The sequence below is a fragment of the Oryctolagus cuniculus genome, chromosome 1, assembly GCF_051225735.1.
Source record: "Oryctolagus cuniculus isolate XC-2025 breed Fujian yellow rabbit chromosome 1, ASM5122573v1, whole genome shotgun sequence".
NCBI lineage: Eukaryota > Metazoa > Chordata > Mammalia > Lagomorpha > Leporidae > Oryctolagus > Oryctolagus cuniculus.
Window position 1 is genome coordinate 172,759,705 of NC_142867.1, and position 19,650 is coordinate 172,779,354.

Below are 19,650 nucleotides of genomic sequence, written 5' to 3' on the forward strand. Positions count from 1 at the left end.
CCATAGGTGAGCTAAAAATCCAGCAGTTTTTTTTTTTTTTTTTTTTTTTTTTTACAGGCAGAGTGGACAGTGAGAGAGAGAGAGAGAGAGAAAGGTCTTCCTTTGCCATTGGTTCACCCTCCAATGGCCGCTGCAGCCGGCGCACTGCGCCTATCCAAAGGCAGGAGCCAGGCGCTTCTCCTGGTCTCCCATGGGGTGCAGGGCCCAAGCACTTGAGCCATCCTCCACTGCACTCCCTAGCCACAGCAGAGAGCTGGCCTGGAAGAGGGGCAACCGGGACAGAATCCGGTGCCCCAACCGGGGCTAGAACCTGGTGTGCTGGTGCTGCAAGGCGGAGGATTAGCCTATTGAGCCATGGAGCCGGCCGCCAGCAGTGGTTTTTAAAAAGTGGGGAGGAAGGGGAAAGCCCTTGTAAATCTGATAAAACTCAAGAAGAACTATATAAGTCATAAAACAAAGCAATATAATCAACATTAATTTGCCATCAGATACTTACACAGAAAGCTGAAGAGTTCAAAAGGTTTCTTACAAGATGATCGAAATTGCTCATATACACACAAGTAAATCTCGTCACATAATACTAAGAACAGTTGTACAGAGACAGACATATCTAGAAAATGCTCTTTGCAACCCTAAAGCAATTATTAATCAGAGAAACATTTGGGGTTTATAGAATATCCTGTGGAAAATTTCAAAGTGCATACTGAAGGAAAAATAATTTTAATTTTAACCTTTAAATTTTTCAAATAGTTTAATGTATTTTAACAGTAAACTTCTAAGAACTGAACAGAAGAGAGCATTAAAAACATACTTGCAAGATTTTTATGATTTCTTTGGTATTAAGTTTTTCACCATAGCATTCCAAAGGGAAAATATATATTAATTCTTATCTCATATTGCAGAATTTCTAATCACTTTACTGCTTGCTTTGTTCCTATTCCACACATTTTCTCCAAAGCTCACACAAACTTTCATAAGCAAGCTCTGAAGTCAGACTCCCTAACCTATCACAACACATCTTAAATAAGATAAAATATTTTAATTAACAGATCAATGACCTAACAGACCATACAGATTCATTCAAAGCAATTACAAAGTATTGGCTCATTAATGGAGCTGTGCTAGCTTAAACTCTGAGAAAAAAATTCAATGTCAAAATGTATTGCCCATGTATATTATTAGTATTTAAAAATTAAACATATGAAGGTACTTCAAAAGTTCATGGAAAATTGAATATCTATTTTGCTATAAAATATTTTGAAACCCATGCAAGCTTGTTTCCATAATATGCATTTTCTATGACTATTTTGAAGATTTCATGTTTGTGTGAATGTGTTTTCTCTCTCCTAAATTTTAGGAGTTTAGTTTAGACGGGATATGCTTGAACACAACTGCTTTCAAACATGTTTTGGGGGTTTTCATCTCTTGGAGCCCCACTTCTGGCTGCTGCAGCAGGAAGTTTCTGACTTAAATCTTGTATTGCTCACACACAAAAAAAAATGTTTTAGAGAAAGGACTGTCATCTAACTTAGCTAGGGTCTTTGGAAGAAATGTCAGAAAAGTCTCACATAATACATAGGAACAAAAATTGACAATTTCGTTGTTTCTTTTGCAATACTATAGCCAATATTATTCTAAATAACAAAAAAGTTTATAATATGCTACGAAGTATGGAGAGAATAAGAAAAAAATCAACTTGTTGCAGGCAAAATGCAATGGATGTTAACTAGTGAGTGAAGCAGAAAATTTGCATAACCTCAAAGTATCTCCCAATATATTTCTTAGCCTAATTACCCATAAAAAAAAAAAGTGGAAATGTTCAGTATATGCTGTGTTCAATACCAAGGCCCCAGAAATAATCTGAGGACACAGTACTATCTATGAGGTATTCTTGCCACAAATTCCTAAGCTCAGTCTTATCACACAAAAACATCACATAAACCAAAGTGAGAAGCATTCTACGAAATATCTGACTAGCACCCATCAAGGATTTCAGGGTCATGAAAGATAAGCAAAGATTTAACAACTGTCACAGGTTAGCAGAAACTAAGAAACCAATACAACTGTGTGTACTTGGGCATAGTAGTTTGGGTCCTGGAACAGGAAAAATATTTGGAAAAATAAAATTTCATGTAGTTGTATAGATGACTTTATTGAATCAATTTCAGTTACATAAGTGTACAAAGAATTTTTCTGATGGAGATGTCATTTGCCAACTTTAAAGGTAACTGAATCATGGGCACACTAGCATATAAATATTTTGTACATTTTTAAACTTTTCTGTTAGTTTTTAAAAAGTATTTTGAATAATCATACACTAACAAAACCTTAAGTGATAATGTAAATGAAGCTAATATTAAAAACTTTATACCTGCCAAATTATTTATTTTGCAAGTTTTGTAATTATTCCTTATCTTAGATCTTTTTCCTGATGATAAATAGTTGATAGGAAAGAACATTATCAATAATTTGAACCATTCCAATTGTTTAAACCCCATTTTAAAAATGCATAAAATCTCCTTTATTATTTTATTCCTGTAGATATGTAATATTAATTTGATACAACAGGAAAAAAAAAAAACACTGAGTTAAAAGGAGAGAGGTAAAAGGAAAAGGTCAAGGGGTTGGTGTTGTGGCACAACGGGTTACAGCCCTGGACTGCAGCGCTGGCATCTCATATGGGCGCGGTTCTAGAACCAGCTGCTCATCTTCTGATCCAGCTCCCTGCTAATGTGCCTGGGAAAGCAGCTGGGGATGGTTCAAGTCTTTGGGCCCCTGTACCACGTGGCAGAAGAGGCTTCTAGCTCCTGGCTTCGGATCGGCTCAGCTCTAGCTGTTGTGGGCATTTGGGAACTGAACCAGCAGATGGAAGAACTCTCTCTCTGGCTCTACCTCTCTCTGTAACTCGGTCTTTCAAACAAATCTTTAAAAGGAAAAGGTCAAAAAGCTGCCAGGTGAACACTCTGATAACCAAATGTGGCCATATTTTAAAGTAGTTTTTTTTTTTTTTTTCACCTGAAGCTGCTACACAATGCATGAAGTGTTTAAATAATCTTCTAAATCTTCTCTCATATTCTTCATCTGGAGTCAAAATTAGAAGGAAAGTGGGAACAACTGGACAAGCCTGCCTTAGTCAAGCTTTACTCCGAAGGCTTCAGTATCTATAAAACCTTAAGAAATAGATTCAAATTGTTTTTTTTTTTTTTTTAAGATTTATCTATTTATTTGAAAGTCAGAGTTACACAGAGAGAAAGAGAGCGGTCTTCTATCCGCTGGTTCACTCCCCAATTGGCCACAATGGCCAGAGCTGTGCAGATCTGAAGCCAGAAGCTTCTTTCAGGTCTCCCATGCGGGTGCAGGGGCCCCAAGGGCTTGGGGCATCTTCTACTGCTTTCCCAGGCCATAGCAGAGAGCTGGATCAGAAGTAGAGCAGCTGGGTCCCAAACCAGCGCTCATATGGGATGCTGGCCAGGGCGTTAACCCACGGAGCCATAGTGCCAGCCCCAAATTCTTAGGTGACTTTATTTCTATATTGCCTTTACCTCTAACCATACCTGATACATAATAGATCATTAGTAAATACTTTTTAGATGTCTGGATGTTTGCAGGATTCTAGAGCTTTCACATACATGTAAGCATTTAATGTAGGCTACATTGTGTTACTAGTAGCTTTAGGTCTCTGTGTGACATATGTAAGTACTTAATGTAGGCTACATTGTATTGCTATTTGTAGTTTTAGGTCTTGGTACATTCTTTCTAAAAAGGAAATGCATATTAAAACATTAGGAGATACATCTCTACTGCTGGTGGAGAATGCTCTTACATAAAACCAAAGCATCACAATCAAAATGTCTCTGTCTGTAGACAAGTTTACATGGCATAGAGCCACCCAATGAGATTTTCAGTGTCTATGTACCCAAGCATGAGGAGTTCAGTGGACAATACCAAAGAAGTTAACAGAGTTTAAAGAAACTCAAACCATATATTGTTTGTTCCAAAGTATTTCATCCTGCATTATTTTTCCATTTATAAGGCCAAGACCTCTTCTGAGGTAGGGGATAATTGACATCTCATCCAAGGGCCTATAACCTTTAAACTCAGAATAAACAAGCCATTCTCCCATACTGAAATCTCTCTAATAATGTAAATTCCTTGCATGAGCTTCAATTCTATTTTTGCCATCAAACACAGAGGTTCAGAACTTGAAATGTTATTTACATTTGTGGAAAAAAATAGAAAGAATACAGTAACTTTGCAACTACAAGCAATCAAAAATAAACATAGCAGGCCAGAGGCTCTTTCTAATCTGTTTTTACTTTTTCCCCAATTTTAACAGTAGAGATAGCCACAAATCTGAATCCTTACTGGTCATTAGCTCTCTATCCTCAAATTTAACTTCACCAAGTCTCAAGTTGCTTATCTAAATATATATATATATATATATACACATGGTTTATTGTTTTGGATATTTTTGAAAAAAATATAAGAAAGCATTTCTTAATACTCATCATTTGTATATAATTTGATCTTGCTCCCTAAAAACCACATTTCCTAGGAACCCACTGAGAACAACTCCTGTCCACTGTCAGCATTTGGTTTGTTTTGTTGTTCATTGTTTCCGTTTGCCTAAAAACCTTAAAACCAAACTTAGGCTTTGCTGCCCACTGCAGGAAGAAAGGAGGATAAATAAACTCCTTCCTGCATGAATTCTTCAGTATAATCAGTGTTTTGTTCACTATTCTGCTATATATTAAAGAATCTCATGTATAAATATTGCCACCCTGTGACTGATGTTAGATATTTTGATTTTGATTGTATCTATAACAAACTAAAAGACTTAATGTGTATTAATTATTTTTGTACTAAAATACAGATATTCACACACATTATTTGCATATCCATTGCAGTTCTTATATTTTCTGTTACTTTCATGCTATAATTGTTTAATGGGTCTGTTCAAAACTAATAATGGATTTCAGATCCTATCTAGAATTATACCAACTATTGTTATCAATAAATTTTGAAAGGACAAATGACTGCATACATACAACTATACTAATGTATGTGAAAATTCTACACTAGTCTAGTTTCTAAGAAGACTGAGGACTGCCTATGCTAAATTTAATAGATGAATGTTCTGTTTTATCTTCAACACTTCAACAATCTATTGGATTTTCCTCAAAATTTGTATTATAGTAAAATCTTATTACAGAGTTTTTCCTGGACTAGAGAAGATGTTTTCAATTTTTGTTTCATTCTGTTACACAATGCCTTAAATATGTGGATTTTCCACTGAGTTAAAAGATTTTCATTTTTGTTATTAATAAAACCCTTCAGTTAATTGTAGCTTCAAAAATGAAGGGGCACACTGTAGCTCCTTGTAAACTGCATACATTTGTTCATAAGATCATCTTTGTGTTTAATGCTGAAATGGACTTTAAACATGATGAACTTAAGGAGTTTGTTTTGAACTTGTGCAATTATAATAATGACCTTTAATTTTTCCCTAATGGCCTGGATGGAATTAATTGGTTATTTCAATACCAGGGCTCATCTTGCTTAGAATTTTAAAAGAGCCCATAATGTGCTCTATCAAGCTTATTTAAATGTTCTGAAAGCACAATTTTGAGAGCCTTGATATTCTCCATCTACGCCTTCCTTTCACATTTCTTCCACATTATTTGCAGTGAAGCAGCCATTTTTATTTGTAATTCTCCTTTGGTCAAGCCATCGTTTAGATCTTATTGATAACCTTTTCTTTCAATTTTGTCTCTAGGATTGGGAAAATTTTAGGATTGGAAATTAGATACTATGTACAAAAATATAGAAACTGTTTCTCAGCTTAATGGAATTTACAAGCTAACAAATTTCTAAGTAGCTGCCATGCTGCCATCTGCTGGTTATCTTGTAAGATAACTTTTTACTGCTTATAAACCTTATCAAAAATGCATGCCAATATACTTTAAATTTTAAAAAATCTGAAGAACAATTTGAACAATTAGAGCTGATGGGCCTGAAAACCTAAAGTAAATGAGAACATATTTTTATAGATACAATTGCAAGGATCACCAAAAATAGAAGAATATTTTATTCTGTTAGTCACCTTGAAGACCAATCAAAAAATTTCTTGACCAACTGGTAATATATTATTGTTTCTGCAAAAAAGCACTTGCTTTGCCCACAATGGCTGGGGCTTGACTAGGTGCTACTGGGCACAGCTCTCCTACGTGGGTAGTAGGTACCAACTATTTGGTTATCATTGCTGTCCTTTAGGCTGTGTATTAATAGAAAGCTAGAAACAAAGAGGAGAGCAGAGCAAGAACTTAAATCCAGGTACTCAGATATGGGATGTGCTTATTTTAACTGCCAGTTCAAATCCCTGTCCTACATATCACTCTTCACATATTTGTTTTCCTCACACCTGTTCAATGTGGCAGTAAGATGACCACTGTTCTCCAGTGAGTGCAAAACTTTCCCTCAACTACAATTCCTGATAATATTAGGATCTTATTATAGGAAATACTGAACCACTTCCCAATTTAATTTCCTAATTTTCACTTTAAAACTCTGGCAACACCTACATAGCACAGAAAGCCAACTATTCTCAAAGAGTATAGAGAAGCAAAGATATCTCTAATGGCTTTTTATTTTAAGGTATCATTAAGGTCTAAAGTGGCTCTTTTCTGTGTTAATGTAATCTAATGATGTTACACATTTTGCTTTTGTTTTGCAAAACTTCCCATTCACTCTACTAATATATTTTTCCTAGTAGCTCTGGACACAATAAATAAGTCATTTATATATAAGATAAATTGATACCTCACACTGAAAATTGATTTTTAAATGTACCAGACTACATAAATTGCTTCAAATTTGAATGAGGAAGTACATTCAGTGAAGTCAAGCCCTATGCTATTTTCAGATGACGATAGGAGAGTATAAATCATAAGAGCTCATTGAAAAGCAGAATGCAAATGGCCCCGGTAAATGTTTAGCAACAGAGGATTTTCTCAACTGTTAAGTGCAATCCAAAATCTAAAGCGGCTCAGACAGGTGCTAATTTCATTTCAGTTATTAGCAATTAGTGATGAAATTTAATGGTGTTTGTAAGTATCTCTGAAGCATTTGCCATATTAAACAGGGCTTAAATATATGGGGCCATTAAAATGTCATTTTTAAGCTTAATAGACTTGGGCAAACAGGTATTTTTGAATAATCAACATCTCTAAGAGCATATGCCAAGTTTAAATGGTGAAAGTGGCCCGTTTTTTGTGAGCACAGAGAAGACCTTGTTAACGGCTAGATAGAAAATGTACATGTGTATGGATTCTACCAGGCCCAGAGAGTTGATGCATATTTGCCTACTAAACAGTAAGTACTTGAACTTTATCATTACAATATGTCAACTGAATTGATATTCACTCGCTCCATAGCTTTTCTAGCAATAAAAACAATAACTGTGTCTATACCATGTGCTGTTTTATCCATTTCCTTGAGCTATCTTTGTTATTTTTGTTTTCTAATAGTGAAAAAAGATTCTTTCCTAACACTTGTAAATAAAAAGGAATACTCACTGTGGTCACACTTATAATTTTTTTAACAGATTTATTTACTTATTTGAAAGATAGTCACACAGAGAAGGAGAGAGAGAGAGAGGTCCTCCATCCATTGGTTCACCCCCCAATTGGCTGCAACAGCAGGAGCTGCACTGATCCGAAGCCAGGAGCTGCTTCTCGGTCTCCCACATGGGTGTAGGGGCCCAAGGCCTTGGGCCATCTTTTATTGCTTTCTCAGGCCATAGCAGAGAGCTGGGTCGGAAGTGGAGCAGCCGGGTCTTGAACCAGCGCCGGCTACGCCACAGCACTGGCCCCCACACCTATTATCTTATGTTAATTAGCAGGAAGCAGGCTGAACTAAATATACTAAAAATCCAATACACAAGTATACATTAATATAAATTGATAGATGGGCACATATATGATTGCCAACATATATCCACTAAGTCTCCTTAATGCTGTAGAGAAAGCTTATCAGCATAATGAAATACCCAAGGGTGGCTATTTATAAAGAAAGGGGGTTTATTTTGAATCACGGCTCTGGAGATTTAAGTTCCAAATAGCAAAAGGCAGGCTCCAGCATAGGCCCTCAAGGAATGCATAACAGCAGTGTAGGTGCACATGTGTATTTCTCTCCTCCTCCTTACAAAGCCAGCAGAGTTCAATCATGGGGCTGCACTCTGATGACCTAACATAATCCAATCACTTTCGTGAGGTCACCTCTAAGCATCCCAGTTGATGAACTTTCCACACTCTAAACATCACTAACATAAGATTTTGGGGAATTTCCTGCAGCAATTTGGAGGCACAAATGCTATTTAAACCACAGCAGAAACATTTCATATCAATAAAAGCATAAGTTATTATACTCAGAAATCCACTCCTATTATTATGTTCAATCTAAATCAAGAGGTTAAAAAATAATTTGATTCAGTGTTTAAAAATGTTCCTGGGCTGGCACTGTGGCACAGTGGGTTAATCCTCTGCCTGTGGTGCCAGCATCCCATATGGGTGCTGGTTCTAGTCCTGGCTGCTCCACTTCTGACCCAGCTCTCTGGCCTCAGAAAGCAGTGGAAGATGGCCCAGGCGCTTGGGCCCCTGCAACCATATGGGAGATCCAGAAGAAGCTCCTGGCTTCAAATCAGCCCAGCTCTGGCTATTGCTGCCATTTGGGGAGTGAACCAGCAAATGGAAAACTACTCCCTCTATCTCTCCCTCTCATTGTCTATAATTCTATCAAATAAATAAATAAAATCTTTAAAAAAAAAAATTCCAATTTCAACTTGGGCATGCTATCAACATAAAGTAATATTGCATATGCTCTTTCTCCTAGTTAGTTGTCTATAACTGGTTTCCATTAAGTCCCAGATATCAGTTAACTGTAAGAAAATGGACAGAAAAATGAAATAGATATTAAGATGAAAGCTATTATCAATAGAAAATTTTTGAGGACAAGACAGGCTGTTATTGATAAAGTATTGGAAATAATTTGTGAAATCCAACCTACTGCACCCTGAGAAATAACAGCATTAAAAAGGCAGAGAATAATCAAGAGGCAAGACACACTGAGATTTAATCTCTTACAATCAATATGTATTGATCTCTTGTTCTATACTAGCACTATGCTAGGCGAAAAAGTGAGTGCCCAGCATAATTCCTGCCCTTAAGGTGTTCAGAGTTCATTAGGGAAGCTCAACAACAACAAAAATCTATTCAAAAATATGATGAGTATATACATGTGGTGCTCTGAGAAGTATGCATTAGGGGTCCATTAAGCATGCCTGGGTTGACCAGAGAGGATATTACCAAGACATGATATAGGGATTGGTCCTGAAAGGATACTTACTTTTGCCTGGTAAAGGAGGAAGAAAGGGTAAAAGGATATGTAGGCTTAGAAATTCATGTCTTTGGAGCACTTGCTGTAGCAACAATGAGTATATCAATGTATCTACAGCACAGAAGACAAGTAGGATATAGTGAGAGCCAAAAAGAAAAAGGTAAGTGAAGGATGTTAAATGATAAGCCAAACAAATGAGAATTAAAACTAAAGAGGGGGTGTGTTTTAGTGGTAATAAACAACATTATTCCTTGAATATTTTACAAGTGAAATATATTCTGATCTTTAAAATAGACCAGAAGAATTACTATCATCTTCATTTTACAAATAAACACCAAAGCTTTCAAAAGGTAACTATTGTCTCTAGATTTAAATACACGGTAAGTGATTCAACACGATCTCACCCTTGAGATCATAATCTTTCCTACTCTCCTAAATAGCCAACTTTGCCAGATGTCTAAAAAGAGAACTTTACTGGTACAGTGCTATGTGAGAATAAATTGGAGAAATGAGAGCCTGAAAAGTGGAGATAACAGTTAAAAAGGTGCTGAAGGAACCTAAACTTCAGTGAAAAATCACTGATTTAAATCAGTGAACACATGGAATAGAAGCAATGGAGGCAGCCAAGAGAAGTGCCAAGAGAAGTGCTTGTAGTCAGACTGAAAAAAATCTGTTAAATGACCACCAATTAGATTGCAGGATGTGTATTAGAGTTGAATTAAAAAGTTAAAATTTCAATATATAGGGGAGGAGGCAAGATGGCGGAATAGGAAGGGAGCACACTGATAGTCTGGGGAGAGATAGTTTAACAAAAGTGGAGATACTGCAGGTTCAAGGAAGAGTAGGGGAGGAAACAGCAGAAGAAACTCTTCCGGAACGCGTGATTCACAGCGGACCTGCGTGGAGAGCGTGGGAGCCCACAGTTCGGGACACCAGCAGCAGACTCAACACATCAGCGCTGGAACGCGAGGTGAGCCGAACCTCAATAGCCCGAGACACCGGCAGGCAAGCGGAGAGAGGAGACTAGAGGGAACGACCCCCGGGGGGGGGGGGGGAAGTTCACCAGGCTAACTGGAAGAGAGAGAGAGAGAGAAAAAAAAAAAAGGTGACTGGTACGGACACGGGTTTCTCTCTCTCCGCTCACCTCTCAAGGGCGAGCAAAACAAAGAGCAGGCGCCATCTTGGACATACGTCATAAGCAGAGCGACCTCAGGTCTGCACCGGCCCTGAGCCTAGCAGAAAAACCTGACTCTGGGCAGGGCGAATTAACAGGAGATTAGGACCTAGTAAATTTGTGGTGCTACTGAACTGAGACTGTGAAAAAAGAGACGGTGGGGGAGAGAACTCACGGAATTCACGTGAGCACTCTCCAGAGACGCTACAATTCCGTAACTTTGGCAACCCAGTGGGAGACTGAAGGAGAATTTGAGCCCACTCTGAGGGCAGAACAGATTCCCTGTGTGGTCCTTGGGAAAGAGCTTCCCATCTCTGGCTCCTGTGGGTATATCATTTGCCTGCTAACTACCTCCAGCTTCATTCAGCTGTGCAGAATTACTTCCCTTTTGAATCAAAAAAAGAAAAACAGAGAGAGAGAGAGAGAGGTTTACCACGCCTAACCTGGGAGTGTCACCTTTGGCACACCAAACAGAGCTCTCAGGCCACACCCATCTCAAGCCCTAAGGCTCCATCAAAAACAGATAGTCCACTTAATCTAGAGTCATAGTATAACAAGAAAAAGCACCACAGTGAAGAAACCAAATATCTCCAATATGCCAAATAACAAACGCAAAAACCGAGGTAATAAAAACAAGGAAGTCACCATGACGCCCTCAAATGAAAAAGACACCCCAATTCAAGATTATGAAGATGATGACATAGAAGAAATGCAAGAAGCAGATCTCAAAAAATTGATAAGAACATTAAGAAGTTCTCAAAAACAAATTCTTGAACTACAGAAATCCTTAATGGACAAGATAGAAAATCTCTCTCGTGAAAATGAAATATTAAGGAGGAATCAAAATGAAACGAAACAACTAGTACAACAGGAAACTGTGATAGTGACTGAAGTGAAGAATTCAATAGATCAAATGAAAAACACAATAGAGAGCCTTACAAACAGAATGGGTGAAGCAGAAGAGAGAATATCGGACTTAGAAGACAGAGAACAGGAAAGGATACAGTCAGACCAAAGAAAAGAAGAGGAAATTAGAAATCTAAAACATATTGTTGGGAATCTTCAGGATACTATTAAAAAACCCAACATTCGGGTTCTAGGAGTTCCTGAAGGCATGGAGAGGGAGAAAGGATTAGAAGGCCTTTTTAGTGAGATATTAGCAGAAAATTTCCCAGGTTTGGAGAAGGACAGAGAAATCCTAGTACAGGAAGCTCACAGAACCCCTAAGAAACACAACCAAAAGAGATCCTCACCACGACACGTTGTAATTAAACTCTCCACAGTGAAACATAAAGAAAAGATCCTAAAATGTGCAAGAGAGAAACGTCAGATTACTCTCAGAGGATCTCCAATCAGACTCACAGCTGACTTCTCATCAGAAACTCTACAAGCTAGGAGGGAATGGCGAGATATAGCCCAGGTACTAAGAGAGAAAAACTGCCAGCCCAGAATATTATATCCTGCAAAGCTATCATTTGTGAATGAAGGTGAAATAAAGACTTTTCATAGCAAACAGAAATTGAAAGAATTTGTTGCCACTCGTCCAGCCCTGCAAAAGATGCTTAAAGATGTGTTACACACAGAAACACAGAAACACGGTCATCAATATGAAAGAAGGTAAAGGAAGGAAACCAAGGAAGGAAACCTCACAGCAAAAGATCACAGGGAATTCAAAGCATATATTAGAACTTATCTTTGGCAAATGGCAGGGCAAAGTTACCACTTATCATTAGTCACATTGAACGTGAATGGCCTTAACTGTCCAGTTAAAAGACACCGATTGGCTGATTGGGTTAAGGAACAAAACCCATCTATTTGCTGCTTACAAGAAACACATCTTTCCAACAAAGATCCATACAGACTGAAAGTGAAAGGCTGGAAAAAGATATACCATGCCAACAGAAATGAAAAAAGAGCGGGCATAGCCGTCTTAATATCGGACAACATAAACTTTACCACAAAAACTGTTAAGAGAGACAAAGAGGGACACTACATAATGATTAAGGGATCAATTCAACAGGAAGATATAACAATTATCAATGTATATGCACCCAACTACAGGGCACCGGTTTATCTAAAAGATTTGTTAACGGACTTAAAGGGAGACTTAGACCCCAATACAGTAGTACTGGGGGACTTCAATACTCCACTCTCAGAAATAGACAGATCAAGAGGACAGAAGATCAACAAGGAGACAGTAGATTTAAACGACACTATAGCCCAAATGGATCTAACAGATATATACAGAACTTTCAATCCTACAGCTAAAGATTTTACATTCTTCTCAGCAGTACATGGAACCTTCTCTAGGATTGACCACATACTAGGCCATAAAGCAAGTCTCAGCAAATTCAAAAGAATTAGAATCATACCATGCAGCTTCTTAGACCATAAAGGAATGAAGTTGGAAATTAGCAACTCAGGAATTCCTAGAGCATATGCAAACACATGGAGATTGAACAACATGCTCCTGAATGAACAATGGGTCATAGAAGAAATCAAAAGAGAAATCAAAAACTTTCTGGAAGTAAATGAGGATAACAGCACAGCATACCAAAACTTATGGGATGCAGCAAAAGCAGTGTTAAGAGGAAAGTTTATATCAATAGGTGCCTACATCAAGAAATTGGAAAGGCACCAAATAGATGAGCTTTCAATTCACCTCAAGGATCTAGAAAACCTACAGCAAACCAGACCCAAATCTAGTAGGAGAAGAGAAATAATTAAAATCAGAGAAGAAATCAACAGGATTGAATCCAAAAAAGCATTACAAAAAATCAGCCAAACGAAGAGCTGGTTTTTTGAAAAAATAAACATAATTGACACACCATTGGCCAAAAACTAACTAAAAAAAGAAGAGAAAAGACCCAAATCAATAAAATCAGAGATGAAAAAGGAAACGTAACAACAGACACCACAGAAATAAAAAGAATCATCAGAAATTACTACAAGGACCTGTATGCCAGCAAACAGGAAAACCTATCAGAAATGGATAGATTCCTGGACACATGCAATCTACCAAAATTGAACCATGAAGACATCGAAAACCTAAATAGACCCATAACTGAAACAGAAATTGAAACAGTAATAAAGGCCCTCCCAACAAAGAAAAGCCCAGGACCAGATGGATTCACTGCTGAATTCTACCAGATATTTAAAGAAGAACTAACTCCAATTCTTCTCAAACTATTCAGAACAATCGAAGAAGAGGGAATCCTCCCAAATTCTTTCTATGAAGCCAGCATCACCTTAATTCCTAAGCCAGAAAAAGATGCAGCACTGAAAGAGAATTACAGACCAATATCCCTGATGAACATAGATGCAAAAATCCTCAATAAAATTCTTGCCAATAGAATGCAACAACACATCAGAAAGATCATCCACCCAGACCAAGTGGGATTTATCCCTGGTATGCAGGGATGGTTTAATGTGCACAAGACAATCAATGTGATACACCACATTAACAGACTGCAGAAGAAAAACCATATGATTATCTCAATAGATGCCGAGAAAGCATTTGATAAAATACAACACCCGTTCATGATGAAAACTCTAAGCAAACTGGGTTTGGAAGGAACATTCCTCAATACAATCAAAGCAATCTATGAAAAACCCACAGCCAGCACCCTATTGAATGGGGAAAAGTTGGAAGCATTTCCACTGAGATCTGGTACCAGACAGGGATGTCCACTCTCACCACTGCTATTCAATATAGTTCTGGAAGTTCTAGCCAGAGCTATTAGGCAAGAAAAAGAAATTAAAGGGATACAAATTGGGAAGGAAGAACTCAAACTATCCCTCTTTGCAGATGACATGATTCTTTATTTAGGGGACCCAAAGAACTCTACTAAGAGACTATTGGAACTCATAGAAGAGTTTGTACCCTGCAAAGTAGCAGGGTATAAAATCAATGCACAAAAATCAACAGCCTTTGTATACACAGGGAATGCCATGGCTGAGGAAGAACTTCTAAGATCAATCCCATTCACAATAGCTACAAAACAATCAAATACCTTGGAATAAACTTAACCAAGGATGTTAAAGATCTCTACGATGAAAATTACAAAACCTTAAAGAAAGAAATAGAAGAGGATACCAAGAAATGGAAAAATCTTCCATGCTCATGGATTGAAAGAATCAACATCATCAAAATGTCCATTCTCCCAAAAGCAATTTATAGATTCAATGCAATACCAATCAAGATACCGAAGACCTTCTTCTCAGATATGGAAAAAATGGTGCTGAAATTCATATGGAGGCACAAGAGACCTCGAATAGCTAAAGCAATCTTGTACAACAAAAACAAAGCCGGAGGCATCACAATACCAGATTTCAGGACATACTACAGGGCAGTTGTTATCAAAACAGCATGGTACTGGTACAGAAACAGATGGATAGACCAATGGAACAGAATTGAAACACCAGAAATCAACCCAAACATCTACAGCCAACTTATATTTGATCAAGGATCTAAAACTAATTCCTGGAGCAAGGACAGTCTATTCAATAAATGGTGCTGGGAAAATTGGATTTCCACGTGCAGAAGCATGAAGCAAGACCCCTACCTTACACCTTACACAAAAATCCACTCAACATGGATTAAAGACCTAAATCTACGACCTGACACCATCAAGTTACTAGAGAACATTGGAGAAACCCTTCAAGATATTGGCACAGGCAAAGAATTTCTGGAAAAGACCCGGGAGGCACAGGCAGTCAAAGCCAAAATCAACTATTGGGATTGCCTCAAATTGAGAAGTTTCTGTACTGCAAAAGAAACAGTCAGGAGAGTGAAGAGACAACCGACAGAATGGGAAAAAATATTTGCAAACTATGCAACAGATAAAGGGTTAATAACCAGAATCTACAAAGAGATCAAGAAATTCCACAAAAACAAAACCAACAACCCACTTAAGAGATGGGCCAAGGACCTCAATAGACATTTTTCAAAAGAGGAAATCCAAATGGCCAACAGGCACATGAAAAAATGTTCAAGGTCACTAGCAATCAGGGAAATGCAAATCAAAACCACAATGAGGTTTCACCTCACCCCGGTTAGAATGGCTCACATACAGAAATCTACCAACAACAGATGCTGGCGAGGATGTGAGGAAAAAGGGACACTAACCCACTGTTGGTGGGAATGCAAACTGGTCAAGCCACTATGGAAGTCAGTCTGGAGATTCCTCAGAAACCTGAAGATAACCCTACCGTTCGACCCAGCCATCCCACTCCTTGGAATTTACCCAAAGGAATTTAAATTGGCAAACAAAAAAGTGGTCTGCACCCTAATGTTTATTGCAGCTCAATTCACAATAGCTAAGACCTGGAACCAACCTAAATGCCCATCAACGGTAGACTGGATAAAGAAATTATGGGATATGTACTCTTTAGAATACTATACCGCAGTAAGAAACAATGAAATCCAGTCATTTGCAACAACATGGAGGAATCTGGAACACATCATGCTGAGTGAAATAAGCCAGTCCCAAAGGGACAAATACCATATGTTCTCCCTGATCGGTGACAACTGACTGAACACCAAAAAGGAAACCTGTTGAAGTGAAATGGACACTATGGGAAATGGTGACTTGATCAGCATAGCCCTGACTGTTAATGAACACCTTAATACATTATCCCTCTTAGTAGTTTTTTTGTCTGTTCTACTTAATATGACTGGTTTAATTCTGTAATTAATACACAGTTATTCTTAAGTGTTGAAAATTAACTGAAATGTGATCCCTGTTAAACATAAGAGTGGGAATAAGAGAGGGAAGAGATGTATAATTTGGGACATGCTCAAGCTGACTTGCCCCAAATGGTAGAGTTAGAAACATACCAGGGGACTCCAATTCAATCCCATCAAGGTGGCATGTACCAATGCCATCTCACTATTCCAAGTGATCAATTTCAGTTCACAATTGATCATAATGAAAGGACTAAGAGTCAAAGGGAGCACATAAACAAGTCTAGTACCTGCTAACACTAACTGATAGAATAAATAAAGGGGAGAGTGATCCAACATCTTGATGTGAATGGAAGGGGAGAGGGAGTGGGAAAGGGGAGGGTTGTGGGTGGGAGGGACGGTATGGGGGGGAAGCCATTGTAATCCATAAATCGTACTTTGGAAATTTATATTCATTAAATAAAAGTTAAAAAAAAGTTAAAATTTCAATATATAAATACACATTATAGAAAATTGCTCTTCAAATGAATAAGTGGAAGTGAACCTTAGAATTTCAAAGTGCTGGCTATAGAACTGGTCATTCAACAGGTATAGCATCATTTAAAGACAGAACAGTAGAAAACACTGAAAGGACAGTACCAAAGGACTTCAAGAAGTTTTGAAAGAATATTGCGTGCTTGCTTCAGCAGCACATACACTAAAATTGGAACGACACAGAGAAGATTAGCATGGCCCCTGCACAAGGATGACACGCAAATTCGTGAAGTGTTCCATATTAAAAAAAAAAAGATATTGCACTGTTTCATAGGAGGAGTCATATAATTATTGTCAGTTCAATATTACATCAACACCAATGGGAACCAAGGTAAAGCCACGTATCTAAATGGGGGAGGCAGGCCTTAGAAGGCCAGTCTTCAGAAAACAAGCTGTAGAATATATGAAAGTTCTTGGCTAAGAGATTGATGCCTCAGTGATCATTATAAAAGGGTTAAAAACAAGGAGAGTTTGAGCCTTTCAAGGGAAAAACAAAGAAAATAAAGGGAGTTGAGATACAGATTGTTTGGGTTGAGGGCTTTCATTTTTAACTTTTCATGGAGATTAAAAAAAAAAAAAAGGCCAAGAAATACAGAAAGAAAGCACAAGGATTAAAAGTACCTTGGAGTACAAACTTTCCTACAAACCCCTTAGAGTCGCAAATATCCTTTCTCAATAGTTCCTAAAGGAAGATCAGCCACTTGAAGTTTCTAAAGCATACACATCAAGAAAAGGATATTCAAGTCCAGAGAAGATTTCTGTCAAAATAAGCAAATTAAAATGTCCATAAGTAGAACACATTCAGGAAATCCTGCATACTATGTTCCTTTGGATTATCTTTGTATTCATTTGTGTTATAAAATTTTTGAGATAACCTCCAGTTTACATTAAACAAATTCACTTATCTTTAATGCTTCTCCAACTCATTTTCAGAAAACAGTGACTAGAGTGATCTCTAGTGGAGAATTTCTTCAAGACAAATGGCAATATCAGAACATCTCAGTTGATTAAATGATTTTCAAAACTCCTTCCAAACATTTGTAACTATCAAGTATGGATCTATAGGCCGGCGCCACGGCTAACTAGGCTCATCCTCCACCTGCGGCACCGGCACCCTGGGTTCTGGACCCGGTTGGGGCACCGGATTCTGTCCCAGTTGCTCCTCTTCCAGTCTAGCTCTCTGCTGTGGCCTGGAAAGGCAGTGGAGGATGGCCCAAGAGCTTGGGTCCTGCACCTGCATGGGAGACCAGGAGGAAGCACCTGGCTCCTGGCTTGGGATCAGCGCAGCACGCCGGCCGCAATGTGCCAGCTGTAGCGGCCACTTTGGGGGGTGAACCAATGGAAAAAGGAAGACCTTTCTCTCTCTCTCTCTCACTGTCTAACTCTGCCTATCTAAAAAAAAAAAAAGAAAGAAAAAGAAAAAAAAAAGTATGGATCTATAAAGAACGGATGGTATTGAGGGTTCCTGGGAATAGGGGCAGGCCAGACTGGATCTATCTTGCAGCTCCTTTCAAGCACATACACACTAAACAAATCAGATGAAAGCCCTTAACAAATTCTAATCCAGGATGACAAGTTCTAGGTTTCCAGGACAAGATCTAGGGCTCAATAAAAAACAAGTCAGAAAGGGCTCCACTGAAACTGTCTCCAGCATTCACAGTAGCTTATGTATAACCACTATATTTGTTCCTTGGAGATAATGTGATAAACACATACAAATGTCTCTAGATTGCGACACCTCAGTGGCTTGGTCTTTCTCTACCAGCCCCTCTGATCCTACTGTTTGGAGCTTCTTAGTTAAATGAAACTTCATTTCTACTCTCACTGTTGTATTCAGTCCTGTAAATTGTCAGACACCAGTACTTGAACTTGCACTCATCGCACTAGTTTTCCCCCAACAGTATGAGGCTGGGTGGATGAGTTAAAACATAAATAAAAAATAAAAAGTATTCTCTATGTACTATAAGTTTCTGACAAAAAAACTTGCTTTATCTTTGCAGCTCATCATTGTACTCAATAAATGTATTGCAACAGAGTTCCACTTCATTAACATTAGGTGTATAATTATAGTCTGCCTATTTAACATTGAATAGGCCATGGATATATTTTTTAATAATTTTTATTTAATAAATGTGAATTTACTAAGTGCAACTTTTGTATTGTTGTGCCATGGATATATTTTAATATTCACATTCACTGTTTAAGCCTCAAGAAATGAGCTCTCTGCCTCATAGCAACAAGTATGCCAAGCAATTTAAAGCTTGTAAAACAATAGTCACTCAAAATCTAATGAAAGTTTAAAAAATATGCAACACAAGCATTTACATCTTTAATACAAGGAGATAAATGATTAGTAGAGCTTTCTGACAACTGCTCAAGCATTAATCTCTTGATTCTATACTAAGAGTTCAGAATCCATTTAAATAAGAAAGGCATTATAAATGAAAGAGCCACTTGACTGATTTTTTTTCCATTTGAGAAGGAATAAAAAATTAGATACTTATTTAAAAGTCATCTTCTATCAGGAGTAAATATTAAGCACTTCTATTATCTAACAACTTTGAATTTTAGAGGTCCTTTTAGTGGCAAATATAAAGAGATTTTTTATGGTGAATATTGAGAATACATTCATAGAAGGGAAATTCTTTTATACACCTACGTCCTTCCTTATAAAATAAAGCTACCAACTTTAAGCCAACTTTCCTCTATGCTGCATCAAGTAAAAGTGAGCTAAGGAAGATAAAAGTATCTTCAAACAAAGAATGAAGATATACTATATCTTAACTCCAAGAGGATTCTCCTTTTGTCAAAGGATGTCCTTCTGTAATTGGTTCTGAGTTTAAAGCATGCAAATCCTATTGCA

At 37.7% G+C, this 19,650-nt stretch overlaps 1 protein-coding gene and 1 non-coding gene across 2 annotated transcripts in view; one reads left to right on the forward strand and one right to left on the reverse strand.

Annotated features, from left to right (window-relative positions):
- The window catches only part of PTPRD (protein tyrosine phosphatase receptor type D), a 1,783,257-nt gene that overhangs the window by 1,575,726 nt on the left and 187,881 nt on the right, over positions 1-19,650 (reverse strand). The gene's annotated exons all lie outside the window — the stretch shown is intronic.
- LOC127484971 (U6 spliceosomal RNA) lies at positions 16,927-17,033 on the forward strand. Its single transcript, XR_007912175.3, has one exon. It is a non-coding gene; the product is annotated as a U6 spliceosomal RNA (small nuclear RNA).